This window comes from Gorilla gorilla, chromosome 7 (genome assembly GCF_029281585.2).
Source record: "Gorilla gorilla gorilla isolate KB3781 chromosome 7, NHGRI_mGorGor1-v2.1_pri, whole genome shotgun sequence".
NCBI classification, from domain to species: domain Eukaryota; kingdom Metazoa; phylum Chordata; class Mammalia; order Primates; family Hominidae; genus Gorilla; species Gorilla gorilla.
In genome coordinates, this window is record NC_073231.2 from 17884592 (window position 1) to 17901732 (window position 17141).

The 17141-nt window shown below is 37.4% G+C and overlaps 1 pseudogene; it reads left to right on the forward strand.

The window, feature by feature from the left end:
- Positions 1 to 581: 581 nt before the first annotated feature.
- Positions 582 to 17141, forward strand: part of LOC101137743 (zinc finger protein 654-like) — a 29549-nt pseudogene continuing 12989 nt past the window's right edge.

A 17141-nucleotide genomic window follows, 5' to 3' on the forward strand; every position in this document is an offset into this window, starting at 1 on the left:
AGATTATCTAATTTGACTTGCTTTAAAAAATAGCTTATCACAAAGATTTCTAATTTGTTCTACCTGATCCTTTAGTTACTGATACTATTAGCCATAGCAAATCATAGCTGTTGACTTATCTTATTCATTTCATAATCAGTAATATTGACCATTAATCAGAAGTGATGTTTCATTGTATGGTTGACAACTGCAAAGCTATAGGGCATTTAAAAGGCATAGACAAAGAGATAAAAGTAACAGTTTACTTGGAGAAAACCTTGCATATAGCAAGTAAAACTAAAATCTCAAGCAATATTCCAAGTGTGAGTACGTTTTCTAAAAATCTACAATTTATTGGGTCCTTCCTATATATTAGGCTTAAGACTCCTATTATTTTTATTTTACAAGTGGGAAAAGTGTGGCTAGAGTGGAGGTGTTAAATTAGTCAAAGTAATATATGGGGAGTGAGTTTACAAAACTCAGTTGTAGATTGAATACGTTCAGTTCTAGGGTTGTCTAACAATGAACCTCATTCACTCTGACACAGCACCACATCACTTCTCTTGAAATACTTTCTAGTTGCAATGTCAACCTCTATAGGGATGGCTGGACAGAAATTAAAAGATAATAAAAATCAATTACCAGCAATTTTGAAAGTTCTTGAATTCTTGTATTACTTGAATTACAACAAAGATCTGGCTGTTGTAACAGAGGCTCAAGGTAAGAAAGGCTTAAACTAAATTGAACTTAATCATTTAAATTATCTTTCACCTGATTGTCTAGGATAATGTTGTCCAGGACTTCTTGGTTAACTCTCTAGTACCAGGACACAAGACTTTTTCAATCTTCTTCCTCCTTAGTGAGTTGCTTTTATCTACGTATCCAAGACAATTAACTACAATCATGTCCACATTCTTGCCAGGGAGCTGAAGGAAAGAGAATGAGAGAACACACTTCTTCTTTATAAGATGTGGACATTGCTGGTTGCTATGGTGTGAATGTTTGTGTCTCCCCACCACCTCCAGTTCATATGATGAAACCTTAAACCCCTCAGGGTGAGGTATTATAAGGTGAGGTCATTAGGCCATGAGAGCTGAACCCTTCTGATTGGGTTTAGTGCCCTTATAAAAGAGGCAGCAGGGAGCTACTCGACCCTACCAGCTTGTGAGGACACAGTGAGAAGGTACCATCTATAACTAGGAAATGAGCCCTGAGCAGATACCAAATCTGCTGGTGCCTTGATCTTGGACTTAGCCTCCACAACTTTGAGAAATGAATTTCTGTTGCTTATAAGCTACGTAGAATAAGCTATTTTGTTATAGTATCCTAAATGGACTGACACTGATATTATTTTGAAAAAAAGAGGTGAAATTTACACAATGTAAAATTCACATTAAGAAATTTCACAGCCCGGTGTGGTGGCTCACGCCTGTAATCCCAACACTTTGGGAGGTCGAGGCGGGTGGATCACCTGAGGTCGGGAGTTCGAGACCAGCCTGACTAACATGGAGAAACCCTGTCTCTACTAAAAATACAAAATTAGCCGGGTGTGGTGGCGCGTGTCTGTAATCTCAGCTACTGGGGAGGCTGAGGCAGGATAATCACTTGAATCTGGGAGGCGGAGATTGCAGTGAGCCAAGATCATGCCATTGCACTCCAGCCTGGGCAACAAGGGTGAAACTCAGTCTCAAAAAAAATTTCAGAGTGTACCATTCATTGGTTTTTAGTATATTCACAGAGTTGTGCGGCCATCACTACTAATTCCAGAAAACTTTCACCACCGCAAAAGGAAACCTCCTGCCTTCTTTTCTACCTGTTGGCAATCACTCCCAATTTCCCCTCTCCTCCATCCTGGGCAACCACTAATCTACATTTATTTTCTATGGATTGGACTATTTTGAGTATTTCATATAAATGGTGTCATACAATGTATTACCTTTTGTGACTGTCTTTACCTTAGCGTGTTTCCAAGGCTCATCTCTGTTGTAACATGTGTCAGTACTTTATTCCTTTTAATTGCAAAATAATATTCCATTGTATGGATGTGCCCACATTTTGTTTATCGATTCATTTGATGGACATTTAGACTGCTTCCACTTTTTGGCTATTAAGAATAATGTTACTGTGAGCGATGATATACAAGTTTTGGGATGGGCTTATTTTTTTAATTCCCTTGGGTAGGAATAGAATTTCTGGGTCATGTGATAACCTTATGTTTAACTTTCTGAGATGTTTATATTACCTATTTCTTCTAGATCACTGGCCAAGGTGGTGTCATATCGTTAGCCTGGGAAGAGTGAGAAACTTGAGAATAAAGTCTATATTCTGACAAGTGTGTTCTCAGCTAAATATCAATTAAAATATCTAAATATTTGTTACTCTCGGACAAGGGAAGAATGGGCATTTGGGAGCAAAGAGCTTTCATCATGATATATCTTTTTGGTCACACAAATGTCAATACACTCTCTTCTTCTCAAGTATAGAAGACGGTTGCTCTTCCCCAAGAAAGACAATCCAAATTTCTGAACCGGGCTTGACTTCAATTACAAGCCCTAGAAATTTGAGAGATGTGTTCCTCCTGTTGAATCACGTTTAAATTAAACCATGTCACCTTCCTGGGACACATCCAATGCACAATGGTTATGGAATCGTAAAACCATACTACTAACAAGTATTTGGAAAAGGCAAAAATGAGAAACCCCAGAAGGTAGTGATTCATATAGAATATCCTACAATACTGGGCTGGACTAGAGAGGTGTTCTGAACTGTAGCTGAGTAGGATTCTTGCTAAGGCCATCTCCTGGTTGCTCTGGAAGATATCTTTCTTATCCATTGTCCTCTGTGACCTCAAATGGTGCTGTCTGAAAGATCCTTCCTTGCCTATTCATCTGCGCAAGTCATAATTGAAGTGAGCATGTGGTATTTTCTTGGAGAGGACCAGCTTTTCTCAGTTTTCTTCTTGTGTATGTTTGGAACTCCAATTTTAGTTTTACTGGCTGCCTAGGAATTTTTGGGACTGGTTTGTAGTTTCTTTAATTATATAATTTAGTCAAAAACGTTTCTGATGGTTAGTTTCTGATTAATTTCATATGTTAATGGTCATAGCAAAGATAACACTTGGATAGGTTTTTAAGCCTAAAAACATATTTATTTACTTGTCTCTTCTGCTTTTTCTCTTCCCCTTTCTCCTGATATAATGGTGATTTCCTTGAAGCCATCTGAAAATAGGCTGAGGGAATAAGGCAGTAATTTTAATCTGATTTTCAGTTGTTCAATGGACTCCTATTATCTGGCCTTTATAGGTGAAGGCTTTCGGGGCACAGATTTATCTCTTTCCCGGACTACCTTTTCAGAATCATTGTAAAAAGTTACTTAAGTTGTCTTTATCAATATTCCAAGGCCCCAAGTTTCCAGATCCTAGTCACCTTGGGTTTCTGATTGTAGGCTGAGAAAAATCTGTCTAAAAACTGAGTTCTTTTCAATTTCAGCATACGCTTACTAGCATTGATCTTTGTCACTCAAATTGAACTTTGCTGAAAGTGCCAAGAAACACCCAATACGTACCAATTTTGTCAGTTTTTCTCCATAGTTTCTCTTAGAGTTACAAGCTCTGAGGCACACGGTTTTCCCTATCAGGATTTTGTATAACACCCCAAAATGCTTTCCCACAGCGTAATAAGGGACACTAGTTTGCCTGTGGACACTTACTGTGTTTTTGCAACTGACTTCTAAGTGATGGCTAGCTATTATTGATCTTGTTCTGACCAAATTTTTTATTTGTTATCATATATAGGTACTATAAAGAGACCTAAACTTACATTGACCTAGTAAAATAAATATGCGTTATTTCTCTCCTATACGGACTGGCCAGAAGTAGTATGAAGATGACCTTGTGCCAGGTGCCCAGGTTCATTTTAAAATATTCCTGCAGCCCCTCTAAGATGTTGACTTTTACCACGTAGTGCAGGATGGCCCGTAACTTTTCTATTCTAGCCAGTGACCTGGTCTGAAACAAAAAGAGAGGAGAACTCTTCCTTTAAAATGACATGGCTCAAAGGTTGCACAAATCACTCATGGTCACACCTCCTTGACTAGAAATCAGCCATATGTTCACACCTAGCTGCAAGGTAGTTTGGAAAATGTAGTTTTTATTCTCAGTGAAAATCACTGAGATACAAAGCAATTTTTGTAATGAAAAGGAGGAAATAGATATTGGATGAAACATAGCTGTTTCCTACTTTTTCACTTATTGCCATGAAAAATAACAGTTGGAGCAAGCAGTAGCTAGAAAAACTGAGTTTGTAGTGCAAGTTGATTTGTATATTTTCTTTACAGTATTTACCTTTGAAAGCTGATTTGTCTTTTTTCTTTTCTTTCTTCCTGAGACAGAGTCTTGCTCTATCCCTCAGGCCGGAATGCAGTGGTGTGATCTTGGCTCACTTAAAAGCTGATTTTTCTTAATCCATACTAGTTTTATTTGGTCTCTAAGCTTATAGTATCATGTAAATGCAATACCTGGAATAAGGATACTAATTTCAGTGGTAGCATTTAAATTAGACACTGACAATTTATTCTCTATTTTTCTTATTCTTTAAACTTTACTTTCATACTCTAGTTTCTAAAGAGATACACTAATTTATACAGCTAAGTATTTCAGTCTGACTTAGCATGTTAGAGATGAAGGTGTTTAAAAAGTAAAACAAAAAAATAGCTCCTACAGAATTGATTCTAATTTATGTTAATTAATAAAGCAATATTTTAGAGCCAGAAATGAGTAATTCCAACTAAAATCTAAAATACTATCTATATGTAACCTTCTTCATCTTAATCAAGGAAATTTTGTTCCACTCAGTGTCCATCCTTTTTGGCTGGTAATATCACTAACCTAAATGCTTTACCTCTCTTTGGCCATTAGGTTATGAAGTCTAATATTGGAAATGGAATAAGTATATCATTGTGAAGTTAGGTCACATACATCGTCATTTGATTCTATTTGACTTTCATAATTTATAATTGTCAATGTTTTGTTTGGAGATTGAAAGCACTTAAAATACCTTATGGTTACTTTCAGTAGGGTGCTCATTTTACTTAAAGATCTAAATATAGCTTTTCAAAATTTTAGTGGAAACAAAGATTGAAATTAGGTGTCGGGTGGTATAGATACTTATAAACCTCATGTCACTCTTACAACAAATTCCAATGAATTATAGAAATACAACTTGCTTTTATTATCATTATGTTTTACATAACAGTTTACCCAAAGCCCACAGAGTTTAAGGCTCCTCAAGGATCCTCATAAGATCAATTTAAAAAGGAAGCAAATTATCTTAACACATTTTGGCTCGGAATCGATGTAATTTTGTATTATAGATTAGAATTTAAACCAAGACACAAATTGTTCATTGGCTGCCATGAGCCACAGATGTCTTGAAGATCCATTTTGTTTAGCCAGGATAATATTTTAAAAATAAAATGCAATCAATTGTCAAGGTTTAAAAAATTAAATGTTACACATGAAATTTATAGTTGCAGCTTTTCTTTAAATAACAAATGTTGATGTTTGGCCATGTAGGGTCCCCATTTCACATGTGCTGAGTAATGACTGTTCTCTTAGAAGGGCACAGGTTTTCTGGCTCAGTTCACTAATATTGGTCCCTTTTTGCTTTTGAGTGCTGTACATCAAGCCAGGTGGAGCGCCACTTGATGGAATCTGAATAGAGTTGTGCTATGGTTTGAACGTGTCCCTCAGTGATCATGTGTTGGCAACTTTATCCACATTGCAACAGTATTGGGAGGTGGGGCCCTAATAAGAGGGGATTAGGTCGTGGATGGTGTTCCCTCATGAATGGATTAATGTCGTTATCAGGAGTAGTTTTCTCGAGAGTGGTGTTCTTATAAAAGTTAATGTGGCCCCCTCTTACTCTCTTGCCTTTGCTATGGGGTGATGCAGCAAGTAGACCTTCACCAGATGCAGGCCACATGACCTTGGACTTCACAGCCTCCAGAGCTGTAAGAGATAAATCATTGTTCTTTAAAAATGACCTGGTCTATGGTATTCTGTTATAGTAACATACAATGGACTAAGACGAGTTGGAAGAGGGAGGAGATAGTTGAGGGCAAGCAATCTTAGTAGCTGGGCCAGCTCTTTACTGAGATGTCCAGCAGCGCCCCAATGCATCTTCCAGTCCATTCTTCTCTGAACTTCTCTCCAGAGCTTCCACTTCCATCACTCTTTCATCCAACATGCCTCCTTTGGGGCATGCTGCTGCCACAGGGGAAAGCCAGGGCCTGTGTCCTTTCAGTGCTTTTGGATTCCTGCTACTGCTGGAGTCACCTCCAATGCTTGTTGTCCTCTACTTCATTGAAAGAGATAAAATGTGACTTTATTATTTTTCTTAGCAGAAGTGTCTTTGGCACAGAGATGGGATTAGACAAAGAATGGTGATAAGTCCCATGATCAATTGTAAGGGAATTTTGGAGTTACAGAAAGTAGTTAAATCCTGGGGAAGGAATTAAAACTAACCTGTCTAATTAGGTTGAAATGTTAATTCTACTTAACAATACAAGTATAAAACTAGGGTTTATTATAGTTAGTAGCCATCTTGGTTAACTGATCGATTGTCATGGTATCAAAGTGCTTGTTTCAAGTAGCCCTTATTTTTACAAGGTGACATTTCATCACAGTAATCATAGTGGCATGCAACTTAAAACATTTGAATCATTTATTTCTGGAATTTTTCATTTAATATTTTTGGACTGTGATTGACCTTGGGTAACTGAAACTGTAAAAAGCAAAACCACCAATAAGGTGGTACTAGTGTATCTGTGATTTTTGTAAATTAAAAAAGAAAACATGGGAAAGATGAAAAAAACATAAAAATGAGATACGATTAAGAAAAAACAGGAAAATAGGAATGCCTAAATTTGGGAGAGCAGGCAGAAAATAAAATCTGGCAAAAATGGAAGAAGGAACTTGTGGAATATGCAACAAGTTACAAAATCATCACCTTTTTTTTTTTTATTATGCATCCCAAAGATAAAAGATCGATGCATCAGTGCTACTACTGTCAGGGAGTGATTCGGTGCCCGAATTGTTTTGCATAATGCTCTACCCCTGGATACTTCAAAGTCCCCAGAGTATGCAGATTCTGCTCATCATGGCTGTGTCTTGCTTGTTATACTATTTGTAACTCTAGTCTTGTTATTTCATATGTATTTACACATGCTGAGGTACATGACTCAGTAAATTATTTCCCTGGACTCCAATTTTGTCAAAGTTATTTTGAATTAACTTCTGTTCGCTAAATTTGTCCCCATCCTCCCGGTATGTGATGTGTTTTGTTTATTCACATTTGCAACCTTCATTATTTTTACTGGTTGCTTCCATTCCAGCATTGGAAATACAAAAAATAGTGAATCAAAATGGTCTTCATATTTTAATCCCCATGGAGTCTCACTTGTCACTGATCTTCACCTTCAAATGCTTCCTTTCTCCGAGCCATTTGTCAGTGGACTCACTCTCCTATGTTGCAAATAGTGCTTGTTGATCTTGGAGATTAATCTTTGGTGGGTGATGTATTTTTGAAAACTCACTGAACTTCAGGTACTGTAATTTATGACTGTGGTTTACTTCAGTTAGATATGAGATATTAGTCCTTCCTAAAAATGCCAGCATATATGTGCTGCAAACTTGTCTGTCTGAAAAAAAATATTTTTCTATTAAGCATCTGTTGCTTTTCCATGTTGACTCCATTTTGGTCTACAGCACCTCAGGGCATTTATTATTTCTATTGTTCATTATTTATCCTGGGGCAATAAATAGTATCAGATATAATACAAGAAAGAACATCATATATGATACTATTTGTTGCATATATATTATATATATTGCTCTCTATATATGCATATATAGTATTGTATATATAATATATGTAAAATAATATATATCCAATACTATATATTATATATAGTACATATAAAAATATATTTAATACTATTTATTGGTAATATATGGTGGTACAGTAATATAGTATCAATATATATAACAAAGTACAATAAATATAAAGTATAGTGAATAAAATATAAAGTACAGTATTGGAGATATATATATGTAAAATGTATCTTATATTCTTTTTTGGTTCAAAATCCTTAAGTTAAAAGGTAAAAAATCTGGATTCTAGTTATTGTTCAATAATTTATTTGTTGTCCAACATTGGGCAAATTCCTTGCCCTCACTCTACTTCTACGTCAGTTTCCTCATCAGTGAAATAGCCATAATATTAACTGCCAATCCTCTTCCATAGTATTTTTACAAAGAAAATACCAGGTATATGGGAAAAGAATTTGAAAGTTTAAATGGCATATACAAATAGTGTCATAGTATTGTCACAGGCTAGTAGAGGAACTAGTACAGATATTAGGCATAAGTGTTAAATGAATTGCTTATATATTCAAATTACTATTGCTTTTTATAGATTTATAGAGTCAAAGGGAATTTTATACTAATGTTATTCCACATGATACTTGCTGGGACTTATATTAGTACAAGTCCCAGTAAGGTTCCCATTCCTGATTAGTGACAGATTGGGAGCAGGATTTAAGACTTCACTCCTGACCTGGCTATTTAAAGCATACCTTGTAGACCAGTTCTTTTCACTGGTGTGGATACACTGTTGAATATGTTTAGGTTTACTAACAATCACTGCCAATTTTAATGCCCCTCAGTGGGAGAAGCAAAAACTTTTTCGCCCTTACATTGATTCTGGGTCAACAGACTGTGGAGAAAGAAAAATCGCTCTGTTCACCTACCTTGAACTTTTAAAGTTATCAAAATGTTTTCTTGAGGTTTAAGCTTCATTTCTTGGAATATCCAAGCTTCTCCCTTTCCAAATTTCCTCATACCTTCAAGTCCAAAATCCTCCCCCCAATTTTGGCTGATGTTTATTTAGGGTTGAAGTGCGATTATGTTCTCCTGGCCTTCTCTGCCTCCTGAGCTCTGGCTTCTCGAGGTGGAGCTTTGCTTCTACAAAACCCCAACCTGACACTCATTTACAAAAATAAATCTGTTGCCAAACATTCATCAGGGTGATAGACTTTACTGGATTTTTTTTTTTATTTTTGGTGAGGGGACTACTTAAAGTAAGGGGTTAATTGCATAGCTTGCAGGATATTGCAATTTTTGTCCCCCAGTTTTTTTTTTTAAACCATGTTCCACTTCTTTTATTGTGTATATCTCAGGTGATCTCAAGAATTCTGAAAGCTTTTCTCTGTAATTTTCAGGGTCATTTAGTTCTCCCACAGGAAAACTTGGCAAAACCCAGCAGAGCCACAGTTTTAAAGTACAAAATTGGCTCATTTCATCAAGCCATTTTCAATATGGTTTCTAGGAGAAATTCTGGTGTCACTATTTGTAAGTAACATTTCTACATTTCAACTCATAAGCCATTGCTTTTCCATAATTACACTAATGCAAGTTTTCTTAAGCTTTATGGGCCAAGTTGATCACTTAAGTCTTTATTTTGTCGGTAACAGAATATGCAGAATGAACTGCATCTGCAGTTCATTTATAATAAAACTGCAAGGTTGATTTAATCGAGTAGCTCACCAATGTCAAAAAATGATACTTTTTCATATGAGTGATCCCCCTTAAAATGGTGGGTGCTGACATTTGCCAAGGCTACATATTTCTTGTCTGTACTTAGAGTATGTGTCTCCCTCAGGTTTAACATTAACACTGTTAATCTTATGCTGACTAATTTATGCTACGTGCCAATTTCCGAATCAACTAAGAGCAGGTGTGTAAGATTATGCTGATTGATTTAGGTCAGTAAATGCCCATTATTGGATTGGAGCATGAAGTCAATTGCATCCAAACCATATAGCTTAGCACAGGAGAAATTTGTTCCCCAGTGAAATATCTTCAGGCTGGTAGGCCAATATTGAGTATTGTTTGTTATAAACCAGATTCATCTTTCACCTTTTCTAGAATGTGATAAATGTCATTGCTGCTCACTGTATATTGGCATGTGTCTAATATCTAGGTACAAATTAGGTTTGTAATTCATAGCCAGCTGTGGTTGGTTGAGACCTTTCTCATGACTAGTTCTGCCTAATAATTTTTTTTTGACCAGGTACTTTTAATGGAAGTGATATGTGTCATAACTGGGCTAGACCATACAAATGTCAATGTCAGACTCATAGGAGTTATATATTTTTTCCTCCTGTCTTAGCATCAGGCATAGATCCAGGTGGTAACGAGGACCTCAGAGTAAGAGCAATGAGAAAATATTGAGCATAGCTCTCCGCTGACCTATGATGGACATGGAGAATGGATAAATAATAAAATATTCTTTTAAGCCACTAGGAGTTGGGAATTGGCTGTTATCACATTGGCCTGTCCTAACCTACATATAATACAGATGCTCCCTGACTTAAAATGGGGTTATGTTCTGATAAACCAATCATAAGTTGAAAAAGTCATACATCTAAAATGCGTTTAATATACCTCACTATGAAACATCATAGTTAAGCCCAGCCTACCTTACATGTGCTGAACACATTTACCTAAGTGTATAGTTGGGTAAAGTCATATAATACAAAGCCTGTTTTATAATAAAGTGTTGAATATCTCATGTAATTTATTCAATATTATAGTGGAAGTGTAAAACAGAATGGCTGGGTACTTGAAATATAGTTTAGACTGAGTGTGTATCACTTTTGCACCACTGTAAGGTTAAAAAAAATCCTACATCACGTCATCGTTAACTAAGGTACCATTTGTAACTGAGATTTTGCCTGGCACATTGCCACCTAGAGAGCCAGGGGCTACATTTTCCAGTCGACTCTTACAACCCTATGACTGTTTTGGCCAACAGAATGAAAAAGGATTTTATGTATGCAACTTCCATATGACTTGTTTGCAAGGATATCTATTCTTCTGGGCTTGTGCTTTCTTCACAATGCTGGCTGGAAATGGCAATGTCCGTAGTAACCCTGAAAGCTTCATGTTGAGGATGGCGACCCACAACTTTGGTGCATGAGTGATTTGATTGATCCAAGGCAGGCTACTAGCTCAGTGCTTTATATGAGAAATATATAACTTTTTTTTTTTTTTAAGACAGGGCCTTGCTCTGTTACCCAGGCTGGAGTGTAGTGGTGCGATCATGGCTCACTGCAAACCTGACCTTCTGGACTGAAGCAATTCTGCCTCAGCCTGCAGAGTAGTTGAGACTAAAGGCACAGAGCACCAAGTCTGCCTAACTGGAAAAAAAAAATCGTAGAGAAGGAGTCTCACTACGTTGCCTAGTCAGTTCTCTAACCCCTGTGCTCAAGCAATCCTCCCATCTCAACTTAAATTTCTATATTCTTTACGACCCTGCATCTCTGGGTCTTCATTGAACTAGTCTATCATTTAGCCCAACAAATATAACAAGCTGAACATATAATCAGCAATAATTTCTAGATATATTGATATTACATTCCTACCCCAGGGATTACAATATAAGCAGAAAATGTGGCCTTTACTTTTATTATGTAGTTCATTCATTCATGTGTATATTCTATGAATATTACAAAATTGCTACAATATGGATGGATGATATTTAGTGTGAAGAGAGATAATAAAATTAACAATGCATGCTACTTCCCATGGAAGTGCTTATCATTTAGTAGGAAAGGTAAAACATATAAACAGTTCTAGAGAAAACTATGAAGCAGAGTAGAGTCAATACATCATATGGTGCATTTTGAAGGCAGTCAGACACAAAGTGAGATAATGAATTTTGACTCTGCTAATTATATGATGTTGGGCAAAAGAGTATAATATGCACAATGATGACTATTTTGTAGGATTGATATAGTTATTAATCATGTAAGTTGCCTAGAAAAGTTCATGGCAAATAGTAGGCACCCAAATGAGGTAGCTATTATTAGTCATAATTTGAAGATGTTTACATAAGTAATGACATTTCAAAGAAAGGATACATTTATAAGAGGTAGCAAAATTAGAGAAAATTTTGTACAGGTAATTGGAAGAACACCAAAATTAGAAATCAATAAAAGATTTTTCCCAAAGGGGAAACAGTTGATTTCAGGCAGAGTTAAACAGACATGTAGGAGAACAGGTTGAAGTGTACATAGGATAAATGGGGCATGGGTAGGATCAAATAATGTGCAGCAGAAAAGATAAATGTTAGAGAAGGATGGAAGTGTATCGTCACTCTTTTCTCATTGCCTGCATACAGCAGAGCTAGGGATTGATCCCATTTTGGGAAAACTTGGAGATATAATTTAGGGATGACTTTTTGGAAAAAGAATCCAGGATTACAAATACAAATTGAGGCAGGTAAGGAAATGGTAAATAGGGGGTATGTAATCCATTGAATCCCTTTTCCAGGACAACAATATGATCCCAGGAAAGAAAGCAAATGACATCATCACTTTTTATTGTAAACTCACAGATGACAGATCTCTTGGCAAACAAACCAATGGTATTTGCTAGCAGGAGAGTGACTGTCTTCTGTTTTTCCCAAGCACAAACCTCATTCTCTAGGATTTCATGAGGTCAAAAAACATGCAGGCTCTGCCTCCCGGGAGGCATTCTGCCTCAGCCTCCTGAGTAGCTGGGACTACAGGCTCCCGCCACCACGCCCAGCTAATTTTTGTATTTTTAGTAGGGACAGGGTTTCACCTTGTTCACCAGGATGGTCTCGAGCTCCTGAGTTCGAGATCTGCCCGCCTCAGCCTCCCAAAGTGCTGGGATTACAGGCATGAGCCACCACCGCACCTGACCAGTTACACTTTCATGAGGCATGACTCCAGAGAAAATTTCCCGTTATCTATGTAACTATCTGAATATAAAAAATGTAATAACCAGAGTGCCTCCTTCTGTGCAGTGTAAGGAATGTGACTGCATGTGTCACTGGGAGAGCACATCTGTTGATACAGTACCAGAACACATCTGGAAAACTACATTGGAGGCCCTAATACTTACCCTGCTTTTCTGAGACTTGTGATTACTTGGATTCCTTAAATTATTAGTAAAGCTCATATGGGGAAATTCCAGGCTTCTCTCTGAAGGATCAAGTCTAAGTCTGTTGAAATGAATTGGCAATTAACAGATTAATAGGAAAAAAGGTGTACAATTGTATTGATGTGTATAAGCATGGGGGAATAAAGGAAAGTGATTAAACAATAACTCAGCGAAGTACAGATGCTTATATGCTCTTCCTCATGGGGTGGCGGAATGAGGAATGTAGGTAATTCTTTTGAGGGTAAGTAAATGATTATTAGGGAGAATAATTGGACCTCAGAGACAGAAATTAACCTGATAACGAATGGGATTTCAGAGAGGGGATGGAAGGCAATTGTGTTCTCTTTCGCAGGTCTAGTCCTATGGTAGATAACAGAGTATCAAAATGGAGCCTCTTCTAGCCTTTGCTGAATTTCAAGAGCCTTTAATTTAAAATAAACAGCATACCAGGGGACTAATTTTGGGGTAAAATTTCCTGAGCTCTTGTATTTGATACTGGGTAAGATCTCTGATTTGTGTGTCTGATTTGACAACATGATCTTTTATGGTATCTCTGATTTGTGGATTGAGTAGGGTTGTATTTTAGATCCATAAGTCACAATAGCTCAGATATTCATTGTTATTATTTTTGCAAGGAAAAGAAGAAATGGGGGCAACTATGCAGGTTTGATGCCGTGTTTGCTGCCTATCAGCCTTTGTATGGAAAGGTGAAAATCCAAGGCATAGTTACTGGAATGAGTCTTATCAGTGGAATTTGTAGGAAATCGATATATCTGGGGGAAATGGGTAAGTGGATAGACAAGGAGTCACAGGAAAAATGGCAAATTAAATAAAAATTTTATTCCCTGGCCATTGTTAAAAGCCCTTATAAAAGCGAGACTTCTGAGAGGAGGAGGTGACAGGTGGGAAAAATAAACTCAGTGAGACCACATTTTCTAGTTCTGAATAGTTTATCATGCCTCTTTGACAGCTAGGAAATATATTACTTTCACTAGCAAAATAACTCAGTGATGCCGCTGGTTACTCACAAAATTATAAACACAGCTAAAGACCAGGTGCAGGTAACGATGCACTCTCAAAAGGATGCTTTCTGTTCAAGCATTAGGACACTGAAAAGCAAAATGTCAGAAAAGCCTGGGGAACAATTATTGACATGTTACTGCAGAAATAGCAATCAGGGGAATATGCTGATGATGATGTGTATTGCTGAATGGAAGTGATTATTTATGCTAATGACTAATCCCCAAGTGGCTGCAACTACTTATGGGCAGAGGCCTCTGGATGGTCTGACATCTGATAAGCTGCAGTGAATAAAGCCATAGGAGGTTCCCCAGTCTCTCTCTTAACTCTTAAAGGGCAGTGGTACTTTTGCATGATCTATATGCTCTGAAGAAATTTACTCCCTTAATTAAAGGCTAAGCCCTGAAAAAAGAAAAGATGAACTGAGAGGTCAAGATCTCTGTGCTTCATCTCTGCAAGAGATCTTATACTTCAGGCAATGATAAGGTTAAGATGTGGGGTATGGAGTGTAAACAGAACTTTCTTAGGATTGTTAGCTATGGAATTTTAGCCCAGTGTAAAGTAGATAGGAAAGTCATTTTTGTCAGTAATATAGCTTAGGATTGTTTGCCCAGTGTAAAGTAGTAGGGAGGGTAATTTTGCTCTGAAGAGCATGGAGGTGAACCTGAGAGGGTTCCCGGTGCTGCTCAGGCAAACACGGTAAGGGTAGAGTTATGAATTGGAAAGTGTGATCGTATAAGCATGGTCCCCTGCCTTTTTATGAATGCGAGCTTGGGAGGGGTACTTTGTGCAAATAGGGAATTTTACCCTTTACAAGGAGGATATCTGCTAAATCTTTATCACGTAGTTTTAATTGGCTGTGCTAAACAAGAATCTTTAGAACCAAGATTTCCTTAGTAATAAACTTGAAACAATAGATAATTCTGGGAGGGAAACAAGAAATTGTTGCTCTCATTAAGAAATGGTTGAGATGGGAATTTTGATTCCTTTATTTCCCTTTTACTTGTCCAGTGTGGTCAGTACTTAGAGACGGCAGTGTTTAGAGGTGAATACTAGAATATCATGGGTTAGACAAGGTGATTCCTCTGATTGCTTCGGCCATACTGGATACAGTGGACAACTATACAGGAAGTGCAATAGGCCGACAAGGACTGGTATGATGTTACCTTTTGGCAGACACATTTTTTTTCCATATCAGATTTGGAGTCCAGCCAGATAGAATTTGCAATCTTGTGGAATGCACATTGGCCTATATGGACCGTTTCAACATAGAGACATTCAAATTCTCAGGCATATGGCTGCAATCTAATAAGGTAGGACTTGAATTTGAAAACCATTAGAGCAAGTGAGAGCACAGCATTGCCCTGAGGGCATGATTATCACTTAGAGGAAGAAGCGCTGGAAGACAAATGGAGGCTGGCTGACATTTCCAGTTAAAATTGAAATGTCTGAAATTCCTGGAAATTGTGAGGACTAAGACAACCAAGGCCATCCCCCTAACTGACAAATTTTCACAGGCTCTGCTGAGAAAAAAGATACCTGGACACTAGCAGGGCTATTCAAGCATTGATAAAAATTATCTTCCTTTTCTGGGAATCCTGATGGCCCCTCAAGACAAAGGAAGTAGAAAAAAATTAAATAGGTAGAGGGTCATGAGCAGAAATAAACATGCAGAGGTTTACAGAGGATGGTGGTGCAGGAAGCCCCGCTTTGTCCTTATAATCCACGGCTGAACATAATGTAGATCAAAGCCTTTGGCAGAACTCAAATAAGGCCAAGCCATCTTGGGTTTTGAGTTTCTAAGCTGTCTGAAGCATCTGTTCATTAAGGCTGTTAGAGAGCAATTGTTAGCTTGTTACTAGGCAGTGGTGAAAATTACCCTCACGAGAGAAGTCTGAGGTGAGAAATATCAACCATGTCTTGGGTGATCTCAGAGCAATTTGAATAGGGATGGAGAAGCCAGCAAAATTCAATTAAGTGGAAGCATATTCAGAAGTGTGGTAAGGGGGAAAGTTCAGGAGGCATTGGTCACATATAGAAGGAGGTTGGCTTTATGCAGCCCTGGTCGTAAATATACCTGAAGTCTATGGATTTACTGAAAAATGTCATATGCACACATTAATGTCCCATACACATTAACTCTATGTATATAATGGAATGTGTCAGAACTGAAGTGGCTCCCTCTGCAGGTGATGGGATTGTACACTTTGCTTAGAAGTGTCCTATGTTAATTTGGACCCAAATGTAAGGAGAAAGTCCCTAGGCAATTTAATGGAAGGTCCTGGTAATCCCCTTGCTTCATCTCTGTCTCATAACTTCTTACATACTGAAATTATTAGTGAAGTAAGGTATCAGAATTGTAGAAATCTGACGTGACTGTGCGATTGTATGTTACCTCAGTTATGAAAGAAAAGATTTTCCTTTTTTAAAAAAGTGTCTTAGTCTTTTCTGTCATAAACAAAGTAGTTTTAAAAGAAAAGAAAAGTATTTGTCATAATTGTAGACGCTGGAAACCAAGATAAAGGCCTCAGCAGATTTGCTGTTTCTTGAGGGCCCACTTTCTCACAGACAGTGCCTTCTAGCTGTGTCCTAATGTGGTGAAATGGTCTAGGCAGCTCCCTGGGACCTCTATTATGAGGGCACTAATCTCATTCGTGAGGGCTCCACCCTCAAGACCTAATCACTTGCTAAATGACCCACCTCCTAACATCATCTCTTTGGAGGTTAGGATTTCATCATATAAATATTGGGGTAACATGAACTTCCAGCAAAAGATAATCACAACACCTTCCAAATCTGAAAATCTAGTGAAAATCAAGAAAAACGGTACAATACTTTCGTTAATTGATACCAGACACATCTCTATGACACTTTTTTGTTTCCCTGCATGTTTTCTCTGCATTCTCTATAATTGCTCTTGACATGATAATCTTGAAGGGTCATTTGTACAGGAAGAGTAGAAAGATAGTTCTGCCTTCTCTGTAGCATATTTTTCGTGTTTTTGTTGTTGTTGATCATTTAGACTAGGGGCCCATAAGAAATAACATTTGGCTTAGAGTTTTACATTTCTGAGGACTAAAAATTGTTCACAAAATGTTTCTTGGTTTTCTTT